Consider the following 13,251-nt stretch of genomic DNA (forward strand, 5'->3'; position numbering starts at 1 on the left):
TAAAACTCCATACATAACGTCAGTATCGTACGTATTTAGTAGCTACTTTGTGGGCCCGTTTTAAACATAGTTTGACCGCCAGTTATGAGAACACTGTCTGAGCCTCCGTTGCTCCGACAGATGGACGTGAGAGACTAGAGAGGGACAGTAATGGAGGGATGGAACGGGAGCGTGAGATAAAAGGAAAGATCTGCCTTTTTAAAGCAGTGTCACACACTGTATCTTTTTGCTCTACCTTGGCTCATTGCTTGTCTCACTTCTGCGGCACGTTGCCATGGGAACACAGCTGCAGCACTTGAGTCGTGAGTTGGGGAGGCTGGGGGTTGCTATTTAGTAAACACGTTCACATTTCTTCATTGGATTTAGCGAGTTGGATGGGGGGAAAAAATGTGGCTTATACAGAACCTACAGTCATAGCTCTGCCAACGGTGTGAGCAAATGTGTTATTCTCATCTTGGATGGTTTTACAAGTCAGCTCTCACAAGGATCACTTTATAGTGCATCCAACTCTCTGTATCTTTTCCTATTCATGCACCAACATGTTAAAGGCAGGGTGGGCGATTTGTTCCAGAATTATTTTTTTTTTTATGCTGGTTAAAAGTCTCTTCACATCCTGATAGCAATCACAACTTAAGTAAAGTGGTCTAAATGCATTTATATGTATATCGTCAGTGGAAGGCCTGTCAGCGTATGTAATTCCATACCTCCACAGTAGCCACATCACACTTTATCAGCACGTTTCATTCTATGCAGAGTTACACAGACGTCAGTCACCGAGCACCACAAACAAAAAGCAGCCACCTTTAACAGTTCCTCTTAAACCAAAACAATGAGCTTATGCTACGTTCACGCCAACTACAGTCATTTGGAAGAAATGGAAATCTGTGAAGTTATACTCTGAGTGGTTTGTGATTCGAATTTATGCATTTCAATGGCAACACTATCAACGCCGAAACTGCAGCAGTCAGGTGGTACAGGTCAGTTCTTTTTAAGTTGTTTATGTTCGTTATTATTGTAGTATATGTGCTTTAAGACATGAGGTAGTTTAATGCCGTCTCTCGTGGCGCTTTTGATTGCTCCCTGATGCACGCGTTCATGTGTTTGAAGGAGACATGGCTTTGAAGACACTCTGAAGGGAGGGTGGGATCTCATGCTTTCAAAGCTAGCTGAGCTCGCTATTGCTAGCAACTCTGAAAATTGCTTACCCTGCTTTTAACATTTCTTACACAGACTCAAGGCACAATTTTTAAAGGGATAGTTCACCCAAAAATCATTTCCTCACCCTCATGTCGGTCAAAACCTGTACGATTTTATTTATTTATTTTATTTTTTGGTTTGGTTTGTTTTATTGTTTGGACATAATCATTCTTCAGAATATATTTTTTGTTTCACAGAAGGAAGTAACTCAGAAGAAAGTAATACAGGTTGGGAATAAGAAGTGATCACAGAATTTTCCTTATTTAAAAATAAAGGTTGTTTATTATTGGTTCACTGAAAAACATTTAACATCCATGAAGCCCTTCTATCCTGCATTGCACAAAAGGTTCTTTAAAGTGAAAAAGAGGTCCTTGAGGTTATTCAAATGTTTTCTAAAGGCTGGAACACTCTACACAACTTTTAAAATCTGAAAAGATTTTAAAACACTAGGCATCGTACACTTGCCGACCTTTTAAATAGTTGCAGAGGAAAACCTGGGCATCATACACTAAATGACTGAGGAATTAACACTACAATACTTTCAACAAAATGTAGAAACCATTTCCTTGTTGCTAGGAGACTCATGACAAATAAAAACAATAAGTTCTAAAATTGGCTCAAAATGTCAAACATGTTTGATGGAATCAAACTTTTAAGCTAAATAATTGGAGACTGTGACCATTACACACACAATTTTCTGTGAAATCTGTAAACTCAAATCTGCAGACTGGCTCTGACTTTCGGCAACTAGCGTCACCTTGTCCAGACTGTAAATTGGGGCAAAAAAATGGTAATCTGTGTTCACTAAAAGGTTCTTCAGGGAAAAAGAAAAGGAACCTTTTTTTTAGTGTGGGTGAACTACTACAACAACTGTGTTCTTCTCCATATCCTTCATGCTTTGATTAGAGTCCAGCCCTCAGCAGACCTGTTACACATTGCACATGGCATAATGCGTATATTTTCTACCAGAATATTTTGTCAACCATTTTTGAAGCTGTGATGGACATGGTCATTAAAGAATGCTGAAAGGCTCAGCTATATGCTCAAAATAAGCGTATAAGCATTTGATATTAAGAGTGGGTATATATATATATATATATATATATATATATGTATATATGTATATGTAAGGGATAATGTAGAGCGAGGCGGTTGTTATAGCGAATACAACCCCGACAGGCCGGGTCTTGAATCAGCCTGAAGGGGTTGTATTCGCTATAACAACCGCCTCGCTCTACATTATCCCGCTTATTACATGGCTACCTACCAAATAAATCAATAATTTGACACAAAATATTGATTTAAAAAGGAGTTTATTGATTTAAAAACTTTTTATTGATTTGTATTGCTTCTGCTAAAGAAAATAGTCCGTTCCGTCTCTACGGTTAGAATCCTGCGTCCATAGCAACGCTCTGTTTTTCATGGCAACGGTGTGTTATACTTCGCAGCGGTCTGTTAGCAAGAAATAACAGACCACATTCTACATTGGAATTCAACCAAGCCATGTAATAAATATGATAAACGGAAGCTCGAGCATGTTCGCTTGACGTGCGAGAATCACGTTCTCTTGCTACGCAGCACGTTTGAGCTTCCGCAAGAACCAATGAGATTTGTTCTTTTGCGTCAAGCGTGTACGGTTCAGCTTTTTATATTTGAATAAAAGCCTATATTTAAACTATTCATCATTGTATAAAGCTATTGAATTTCTTCCGAAAATTTGGACTAAACCGCTCGATTCATATGGATCTCTTTGTGAACTTCTTGAAGCGACAAAGTGGTAGTTGTGTGGACTGTCAATTGAAGACAGAAATCTGTCAGAATTCATCTAAAAGATCTTGAGTTTTGAAGATAAACGAAAGACTTACGGTTTGGAACGACGTGATGGTGAGTATTTGAAAAGGTTTTTTTGGGTTTTTTTTTGGGGGGGGGATGAACTAACCATAAGCGATCTATTTTGTATGTTCCTGGGAGGACTGACCATTTTGAAGGGCTACCTGGAATTTCTTCAGAGGTTTTCACCAGTCATGGAGTTTGAGGAACCTCAAATGGTGCCTCAAGCAATAAAAAAAAAAAAAATATATATATATATATATATATATTAGCACATATCAAAAGACAATTTAGAGCAGCTCCTACAAGATGATACTGTAAAACACATTAGGTGAGAAGAAGGTGGATAGTTGGGAGGTGGGGGCAGATGATCTTTAAATAAAAAGTGATGGCATCTTCGTCTAACATAACGGGTGGCTGCATATTGCGGTTGGGATCACGCAGGAGTGGCATCATCCCAGTGTAGAGAGGTCTACCCCGATCTTCACTCTCTCACTCCCCCTCCCATCCTCATTCTGTATCTCTCCCTGATCCCACAGTGTAGTAAAGCGGATAGGCAGCTAAACAAACAGCGGAATCTTTTCAGAGAAGACACTGACAGAGGTAAGAAACTTTTCTGTATTTATATCACCCAAATTTGCAATAGTCGATGGCAGGCATGCCTGGGCGGAAAATATGGACCACCTCTTCACACTGTATCGGAGAGCAGGCATCGTAGTTGCCCAGACTGCGCATTGCTCTGATGAGAAGCCACCTGCACGCGCCGCGACTCACACGCTTTATTCAGAAACCATGTAGAACCCGTCAACGCATTCACGCGTTTCTGGCGCAGCGCGTTTTCTGTCAGAATCTATGCGCCTCAAAGCGTGTATTTCAAAGCAGTCGTTGAAGCGCAAATATGTAGGTTTGAGGAGATTTTTCTCGTGAGTGTTACTTGTGTGGTGCCATATGAATGATCCTGCGTCTCCTCACATAAGATGTAGTTCACTGGGAGCTGGTCTTAATCTATAGCCATGTAAAAAACATGGAGAGCGACTGCAGGAGGTGCACTTAGGGCGCACCGTTAGATCGCCACTAACAGATGTGCGGAGGGGATTTGGTATTAATATACCATGGCTGGGTTTTGTTGGCGAACTGCGTGACACGGTTTCGGTTCACAGCAGCATTAAGACGATGGAAGGGGCATGTTCCTTTAGTATTTCATAACTTTAGCATGATTCTTTTCATCTCATGTATTATTCATTAGTATGTATGAAAGAATGTCAGAAAGCATTGCGTCTCCATGAACTGTGTGGTGGAATTACATTCACAGCTCAGAGGATGTGCGTGTTTGTAAGGGTGAGAGATTAAAATATAGCTATTGAACAATGATTAAGGTTTATTTTAATATGCATTGACAAGTAACGGTGAGGCACTGCCTGTGATTTGTCTCTATGAAGTTTCAGTAGCCTAAATTCCCTGAAAAAACCTGTTGGACATTTTTTTACATTTATATTTTCCCCTATTGTTTCCTTTTCTAAATGTATTCTATTATAAATACCGGCTATATAACATTCAACATAAATGCACTTACATTTTATATAGTCGTGCAGTGCGTTTATATAATGCGTGTGTGTGTGTGTGGCCTGGTAAAGACACAAAGATGGCAATATCCGAAATCCTTGTCCTTTTGGGGATTTTTGTTTTGGTCCCCATGAGGAAAACAGCTTATAAATCATAATAAGTGATGTTTTTTGAAAATTTAAAAATGCAGAAAGTTTTCTGTGATGGGTAGGTTTAGGGTAAGGGGATATAATGTACAGTTTGTACAGTATAAAATCATTATGTCTAAAGTCCCCATAAAGCATGAAAACACAACGTGTGTGTGTGTGCGTGCGTGTGTGCGTGCATTAGATACAAACCATATTTATGCAATAAAGATACGGGTCACTAAGCAATGCACAAATTGTAATCCGGTCTGGAGCAGCATGCATGTAATAATTTTTACAGTGAAGTCAATTCATATCACAGTGTCTTCCTTCTCAATAGTGAAACAAGTTTTAAAATTGATAATCAATGGCAATAAATGACTTGTGGAAGTGCTTATAGCAGAGTTTAGCAGGATTACAATCCCATTGGTTTGCACAGGTGGGTGCCACAGTGTTCGATCTTCCTCTATCAGTCATTGATACTCAAGAGTAATTAGCTCAGTTCCTCAGCCACAGGAGTGCTGTGTTTTCACAGACTGTCCAACAGCTATGGACACAAAGGTCAAGCCACCAGTGTAGTGAAGTGGAGGACATTTTCAACATCACCCCGCAAGCTTCATGGTTTGAGGGTGCACAATCTGGTCTTTAAATGTTTAAATGTGGTTGATGCTGCTTGGTGTGAGGTGAAACCAGCGTAAGGAAGGAAATAGGCACTTATAGATGATGTTGTTCTTCTGCACTTAATGCATCTTTCTCCTCACTGCACGGAGAGGCAGTAATTATGATGCCAAGCTCAACTGTCCCTTTGTTCCAAATACGTCCCTAAAGATCGAAACCCTGCAGGCTTTCAATGTGCCTTTTAATTAGAGCCTTATAATGATATAAGAGAGACAGAGACTGAGGGAGAAAGTATGTGTGTTAAGGGGGAGGGGAGTCTTATATTCTGCTTCCCATTAATGAATAATCGCTTTGATTTAGTAATGAAGACTGTGGCTATTGGACCACAAGAATGTTGTGTGTGAAGTCAGAACTGCTCCTGTTTTGTAGGGCAATAGATCATTTTAATCACATCAATCACACATTTTTAATAATGTTGTTAGTGTGAAAGTAGAGAAGTGCTGACCTGTGCTATTAAGTAATCATATGTCATGCTGCCTAAGCAAGCCACATAATCAATAAAAGAGTTGAGATGTGATCACTTATTATTACGGTAACATAATCGATGAGAGATAATATCAGTGCAACTCAGCGTCTAAACATTTGTTAAATTGTTATTGTTAACTCCTTGGAAAGAAAGAAGTGTGTTTGCCCTTTGGCAAATGAGGAACCTGTTTCATCTAGTCAGTCTGTGTTGCATTTAAGCAAATGTTGTTGTAGTAATGAGGCTCTGGGTAATTAATAAGTAATTTGGTTTATGTAATACTAGCCTCTTTAAAAAAAAATTTTTTTAGATTAAACTGAATGAGTGACCATGCTTATGTCTATTGTAACTGCACAACATTGTCAACATTTTTGCTTAGCCGATACTTCACATATTCTTACATCTTTAAATAGTATTTTAGACTCTATAATTGTCTGTAACAAAGATTAAAAGTAACTTATTCCTCCAGTTTTTACGGTCACATGATCCTTCAGAAATCATTATGCTGATTTAACTCTCAAGAAACAATTCTTATTGTCAATGTTGAAACCAGTTGTGCTGCTTAATATTTTTGTAAAACTTTTTTTCCAGGATTTTTCGATAAATACATAGTTCAAAATAACAGTATTTATTTGAAGTAGAATTGAAATAGAATTATTTGACATATTATTTTTTTTGTAACAACGTTATAGTCTTTAGTGTCACTTTTGATCAATTTAATGCATCTTTGCTGAATAAAATAATATCTTAAAAGGAAACTTACTGACCCCGAACTTTTGAATAATAGTGTAGACCTTATACAAATTACGATAAATAAATAAAACCCTTAAAACATAATGGACAGCGTGAGCGTGGTTTGGGGCTTAATTTTGTCATGATATTGCTATACTGCTTTTAACATAAAATGCTTATATGAATGTTATTTGTACTTTTACAATAAGAATGTTCATTCGAATGATACCAGTTTTGTCATTTAACATGATCCCAAATCAAAGTATAAACCAGACATGAAGATGTAAATCCTTGACCATGATATATTAAATGTAATACAACTTCTACTGTCACCTCAGGAGGATGTGCCCTTATGCATCATTTCATTCCTGTTGTTCATTTGTAATGGGCTTAATTGCTGTGTTACAACTCAAATCATGTGACAACATTATTATCATGCAGTATGTAGTTAGATGTTAAGAGACACAGAAATGCTTAAATGCTTTTTGGGCGCACACTACACTGATACACTGAAACACATGCAGCTGTCTCACAGGTATTGTCTATGTGTCAATCTAGACTTTAGACCCACACAGATTCACACATAGTATGCATTCATTTGTATGAATTTGCACTTGAGTGTGTGAAAGCAGATATTTTTCTATTGAATGTGTTGCCTACCTAAACAGTCTCATCATCTTCACACGTTTGCCCAGCAAACAGCAAACTCGTCTCTCCAGATGATATACAACTTCCTGCCAGTGTGTGTTATGATGATGTGCTGATTGTAATTGTGGTGTGTGTCTCCTCATTACGAGTCTCATGATGATGGGTTAATGAGGCTTGCCTGTTTACCTTACTGTCACTTCCTATTGGCTGGCTCAGGGGGCTAATTACACTCCCAGTACTATGGGAGGGGGGCCCTAAATTACCTTAAGCACTGCTATTACAACGTGGATCTGTTAGACCGTGTATGCTGACAGTCTGCGTACATGTTTGTTGTGTCTGTGTAAGTTCAGATATTCAAATTAATACATTAAACAGTAGGCCTACTACATATGAAATGTTTCCTAAAGTTGTCACGTGAAAGTGATAGCATTCATTTTTTATATTTTCCAAGAGTGGCACTAACCTGTGTAAAACTCTCCATTATGATGGGTGGTTGCCAGGTTTTTGCTATGCAGTTGGTTGTTTGTTTGTTGCTATGTGGTTACTAGGGTGTTGTGAGTGGTTGCTAGATTGTTGTTTACAAGACCAAGACAAAAAAAGAGTCCACCCTCAAGCCACCGTGATATGTGTGACTGAGTCCTCTTTTCAGTGTAAGTCTGCAACATTTGAAAGTCCCCGTGAACCGGAAGTTGCAAACTACTTTTCTCCAGTGTTGTGACGTATTTCCCAGTGAAACGGAATATTGAACAGAGGGCAGAGTTTTACTTTAGCGCTCCTCCTCTCCATCTCTGCTCATAGCAGACTAACGTTTTGAGGGGAGTGGTTAAGCGTTTTCAACCCAAGCCATCAAACTGACGTCATCAGAAAAGGAACGCCATTCCAGACCGGAAGTAACTTTTCAGATTTTGATTAAAGATTACCACGGAAAACAATTTGTTTCTGTGTATTAACTTGCACGGATTAATTGTTCACCACAAGACTATGCACTAACAAAGTAAAATAGGGTCAATTTTGATTTCATGTCGACTTGAAATGTAAGTCTGTTTGGTGGAAAAATTAGTACTTTTAAAAGTAATAGCACACCTCTCTTTTTTCATGTTTTTCATGAAAAAAATGTCATGTTCAAACCATAAACAGTGTGAGTTAGAGTGTGGAGAAAAAAAAAGATTAACATTCTCTCTGCATTTAAGTAAACTCATATCCTGAGACCAGACCTCTCATTCTCTTTCTCTGTCTTATTCCTTCACCCATACATGAGCACATCTGACATTTAAAAGAGTGATGTTTACAATGTCCATCTTTGTACTTTACCAACTCAGAGAACATGGCATTTCTTTTCACTCAGAACTTCACTTAAAAGCGGACATTTAGCAAAGATTTGACATTATTTTAGTTATTTATAGCGCTCTGGAATACTTGATTCTGATTGGTCAATTGTGATTGGTCGTCTATGGCATCCGAGGATTCTGATTGGCTATCAATGTTTTTATCTTTCATCAGCTCAAAAAGAAAAGAAAAAAATTCTGGAAGTGATTCCAATGATAGTATCATTCCTCTGTGCCGTTATCTGTATTGGTGTGGTGTCGACTCTGCTATTCTTTTACAGTTAGAAAGATTTTTTTATTGTTATCGATATCTTTATTGTTATCATTATATTTATCGTCCCTGTTGTGGATGGGCTTTTAAGATATCGATAACGCTAAATAAAAATTCTAATTGTAAAAGAATAGCAGAGTAGCCACCATAACTATAATGATAATGGCACAGAGAAATTATATCATTGGAATCACTTTCAGAACGATTTTATCCAGCTGACGAATGATAAAAACATTGACAGCTGTGTTAGATTTTTCCCTAAACCTAACTACGTCCTATAATATTTATACTCTAGCGCGTCTACAGTCAACGTCGGCCGAGTCTAACCCTATACCCTAGCGCGTCTACACATCGACATCGGCTGAGTCTTAATCCTATACCCTAGTCGACATTGGCTGGGTGCTAATACTTGTTCCCCTAACTAGCTTGCTGCAGCAATAATAACAGACAGACCTCAACAAATGTCCTTTAAATGCTTTAATCACGGCCGGGGGATCTCAGAGCAGTTCTCCAGAGAATCTCCCAAGAAGAAGCAAGGCCAGAGGATCTCAGACAAATTCCATTGAGAATCCCACCAGTGAACACAAATACAACAGCTTTTACAGAATAGGGGTATGGCAAAAATGACTTGATACATTACATAATTTCCCACAATTTGATTGGTTCTTCATAGACAAACCCTTCTGTTACTAGGTAGGAGCAAATTATCTTGTTGTGATTACTTTTGAAATCACAAGGTTTCAAACCTAGTCATCTGTCAAGTTTAATTTCCCCTATTTGTTATTTATACACACACACACACTCAAAGTCACACATTTTCCCTTGGTTTCGAACAGTACATTTTGTTCAAATGTTAGAATGTTAGATGTTAGAGATATGATTAGTTTGATATTCAGTTTACTATTTTATTCATTAAAAAACCCATCATACAGCCAATCAGAATCCATCCTGCTGTAACGACCTTGAGCATTTAAAGCGGCAGAGAAGCACTTGTTTAGAATAGAACGATATCGTCCGCTGTGGACGCAAATATAGTAATCTTTATAGTGACCTTGTATCACCCAAAGGGGGTTATTTTGTGATAATGACTGTTTGACTGTACATTATCCCTTACATAATACAGTACGTGTTTGTTTAAGATCAGGATTTTATTTTATAGAGTATTCCATCTCAAGAAAGAAAAAAGAGAGAGAAAAAAATTGGTCCATCACTCTCTCAGCCTCAAATTGACGATCATTGTGGAGATAATGTCCGAAGAACAGTTGTTCTACACAGGCAGCAACATTACCACACAACCCTGATAAGAAAACCAGGGACAGAGAGCTAGGGAGAGAAAGAGATCATGAATTACCATAGATATTCCAATGTGTCAAATATGCAAAGGTGTCAAATGCACATTCAATTTAAGGTTACTGCAGTTTGCCCCTATTCAAGCATTTGGTTGAAATATTTTGTGATGTTGCTGGCTATTTTTAAAACAGTCTTGCATTTTATGCTTTGTTTATGAGCACTATAATTTTTTTGAAGAGATATTAGTGATTTGAGCTGAAACTAGCTGAATTGTTTTGTTGTGTAAGAGCAGTATATCATTTCTGCTTTTGTATACTTCTGAAAGAGATAATTATTTACCTTTTTAGCTTCAGTGATACAGTGCATTTGCAATAAAGGAATGATTTCTGTGGAAACCAATATCCCAATTAACATCTGCCAAAGCATTTTCATCATGCTTACTGATCTTTAATCACCTATAAGCTAAAGTTTGATTTTTGCATTGCATTTAGTTCATCATAATTGTTCTATTTCTATATATCTTATGTGACATATCTTATGCAATATGACAGATCTGTTTATCGGTGCCTGGATAGGTACAGCTGTTCAGCTGATTGACTCATTGTGTGCAGAGACCTTGATCATGAGACATGCACACAGAAGGGGTTAGCGTTCATGTATGTTCATATATGAGCAAGAGAAGGCATACGTGGTTAGAGACTTGTGTGTGTGTGTGTGTGTGTGTGTGTGTGTGTGTGTGTGTGTGTGTGTGTGTGTGTGTGTGTGTGTGTGTGTGTGTGTGTGTGTGTGTGTGTGTGTGTGTGTGTGTGTGTGTGTGTGTGTGTGTGTGTGTGTGTGTGTGGTACCATCTGCCATCTGTAGCACTCCAGACCCGTTACCCCCTATCATCCACTACTAGTGAGTGTGAAGCATACAAACCTGGGAGACAGAGAAAGAGACAGAGAAGCTGAGAAATAGGAGGATTTGTAGCAATAAGTAACCAAGAATGTCTTGGTGATCCTTTTTTTCTCTTTTTACTGCTTTAGATAGAAGAACCGCTGTTCAGAGAGGAGCTCCGTATCACAGATACTAGTGTTTTTTTTCTGCCTGTCCCAATTCAGTGTTTTGGCAATAACATTCTTCTGACTCTCTGCCCACTTCTCAACTCCCACCATCTCCCACCATCTCTCTCTCTCTCTCTCTCTCTCTCTCTCTCTCTCTCTCTCTCTCTCTCTCTCTCTCTCTCTCTCTCTCTCTCTCTCTCTCTCTCTCTCTCAGTATTGTGAATGCCAAGCTCTCTGTGTTTTGCTGGTTAATCTGATGTATAGTTGTACTCTTATTTTCATTTAATGGTGTTCGAGGTAAGAGCAGGACAGAATCTGTCGAACAGGTTTCAGCAGAAAACTCAGACTTCCAGGGACTGATTCCACAAGCTGTGCATAAGTTGTAACTTTGCCTGGATGGAAATTAAATGAGCGCTAAGCTACAACTTGTGCAGTCGTAAATATCTGAGCGTTGCACTATTAAACTTGAGTAAATCGCAACACTACATATAATTTAAATACAGAAGCCTCCTATATACCAGGAGTGATGGCTGGAACAAAATGGCAAGGTGATTGGATTACATGAATGAGATCAAGTTCTGTGTGACAGACTTAAATCCTTTAGACATATACAACGACATTTACACTCGTTTACCTTTTGAAGGGATTAAACATAAAATTAATAAATGACTTCTAAGTGGCTCTACACACTAAACTACACACTTTCCTATGTGTCACCTGATGTCACTTTTTTATGCAGGGTTTCATAAAAAAAACACACAAAACATTTTTTTTGATTAGGCTATGTATCTTTATTTCTTCATCTTAGATATAGTTTCTAAAAAAATTATATTGATAGTTTAATAAAACAATAAATTATTTATATAAATGATATAACTATAACAGATTTCATGATTATTTATGTATCATATTTTGATGGAAATTGAATTTATTACTCTTGACAGTTATGTAAGACAAACTAATGTGTACAGCTGATATTGTAATGGTCTGGGTGTTTGTTACTTTAAGACCCATGTTTGGGGTTACCCTGAGCCTTGTGGGGAGAATAACGGAGGCGAATATATGCTGTGACATTCTCTTGTGGTTTGAGCATTTCTTTAAACAAAATGCAATAGTTAACAATAACCTGTGTCATGTGAATCATGCACTATAGGTTACAATATGTCATATTCTGCTACTACATATGTGACCCTGGACCACAAAACCAGTCTTATGGGTAATTTTTTTTTAATTGAGATTTCTACATCATCTGAAAGCTGAATACATAATCTTTCCATTGATGTTTGGTTTGTTAAGATAGGACAATATTTGGCCAAGATACAACAATTAGAAAATCTGGAATCTGAGGGTGCAAAAAAATCAAAATATTAAAAAAATCGCCTATAAAGTTATCCATTTCTATTGGCGATTGTGCTGCATCCACTCACAAAAATATATTTTTTATATATTTAGGTGGGAAATTTACAAAATATCTTCATGGAACATGATCTTTACTTAATATCCTAATGATTTTTGGCATAAAAGAAAAATGGATCATTTTGACCCATACAATGTTTAGTTGGCTATTGCCACAAATATACCCGTGCGACTTAAGACTGGTTTTGTGATCCAGGGTCACATATTACTTCATGGAGAGCTTATGACCTACTAGCTCAGTTCTGTCTTAAAGTTCATCCAAAAATGAAAATTCTGTCATCATTTACTCACCCTCATGTCAATCCTAACTTTTATGATTTTCTTTTGATTTAAATTGTTTGGGTAACTATATAAGAACAAATTAGTGAAAAAACCTATAACAAAATGTATTTAAAATAAATTTTTTCATACTTAATAATGTAATTTTTTCAGTACAAAGCCATTAACATATTTATTGACATATCGCTTGAGACTTTCTGATATAAATATTATAATTAAACTTTATTTGGAGTACTTCTTTATTGCACAATACAAACTTCTTTATAGGAAAAGAATGCGCTGTATTTCTGCTTTATTCATACATGATTTCAGGACATAGCGGCACCACTTAGTTCAGATGGAAAGTTATGTTGTTTGCCTGCCATTCATGCTCTGTCTGCGCAGAGTACGT

At 37.5% G+C, this 13,251-nt stretch overlaps 1 protein-coding gene across 3 annotated transcripts in view; it reads left to right on the forward strand.

The window, feature by feature from the left end:
* The first annotated feature begins 3,526 nt into the window (after positions 1-3,526).
* elfn2b (extracellular leucine-rich repeat and fibronectin type III domain containing 2b) overlaps positions 3,527-13,251 on the forward strand; it is a 101,225-nt gene continuing 91,500 nt past the window's right edge. For all 3 annotated transcript variants that reach the window (XR_014197753.1, XM_082138606.1, XM_082138605.1), the window contains exon 1: positions 3,527-3,630. The gene's annotated coding sequence lies outside the window, so the exon portion shown is untranslated. The remainder of the gene's footprint in view (positions 3,631-13,251) is intronic.

The sequence above is a fragment of the Leuciscus leuciscus genome (assembly GCF_965113295.1).
Source record: "Leuciscus leuciscus genome assembly, chromosome: 1".
Taxonomy (NCBI): domain Eukaryota; kingdom Metazoa; phylum Chordata; class Actinopteri; order Cypriniformes; family Leuciscidae; genus Leuciscus; species Leuciscus leuciscus.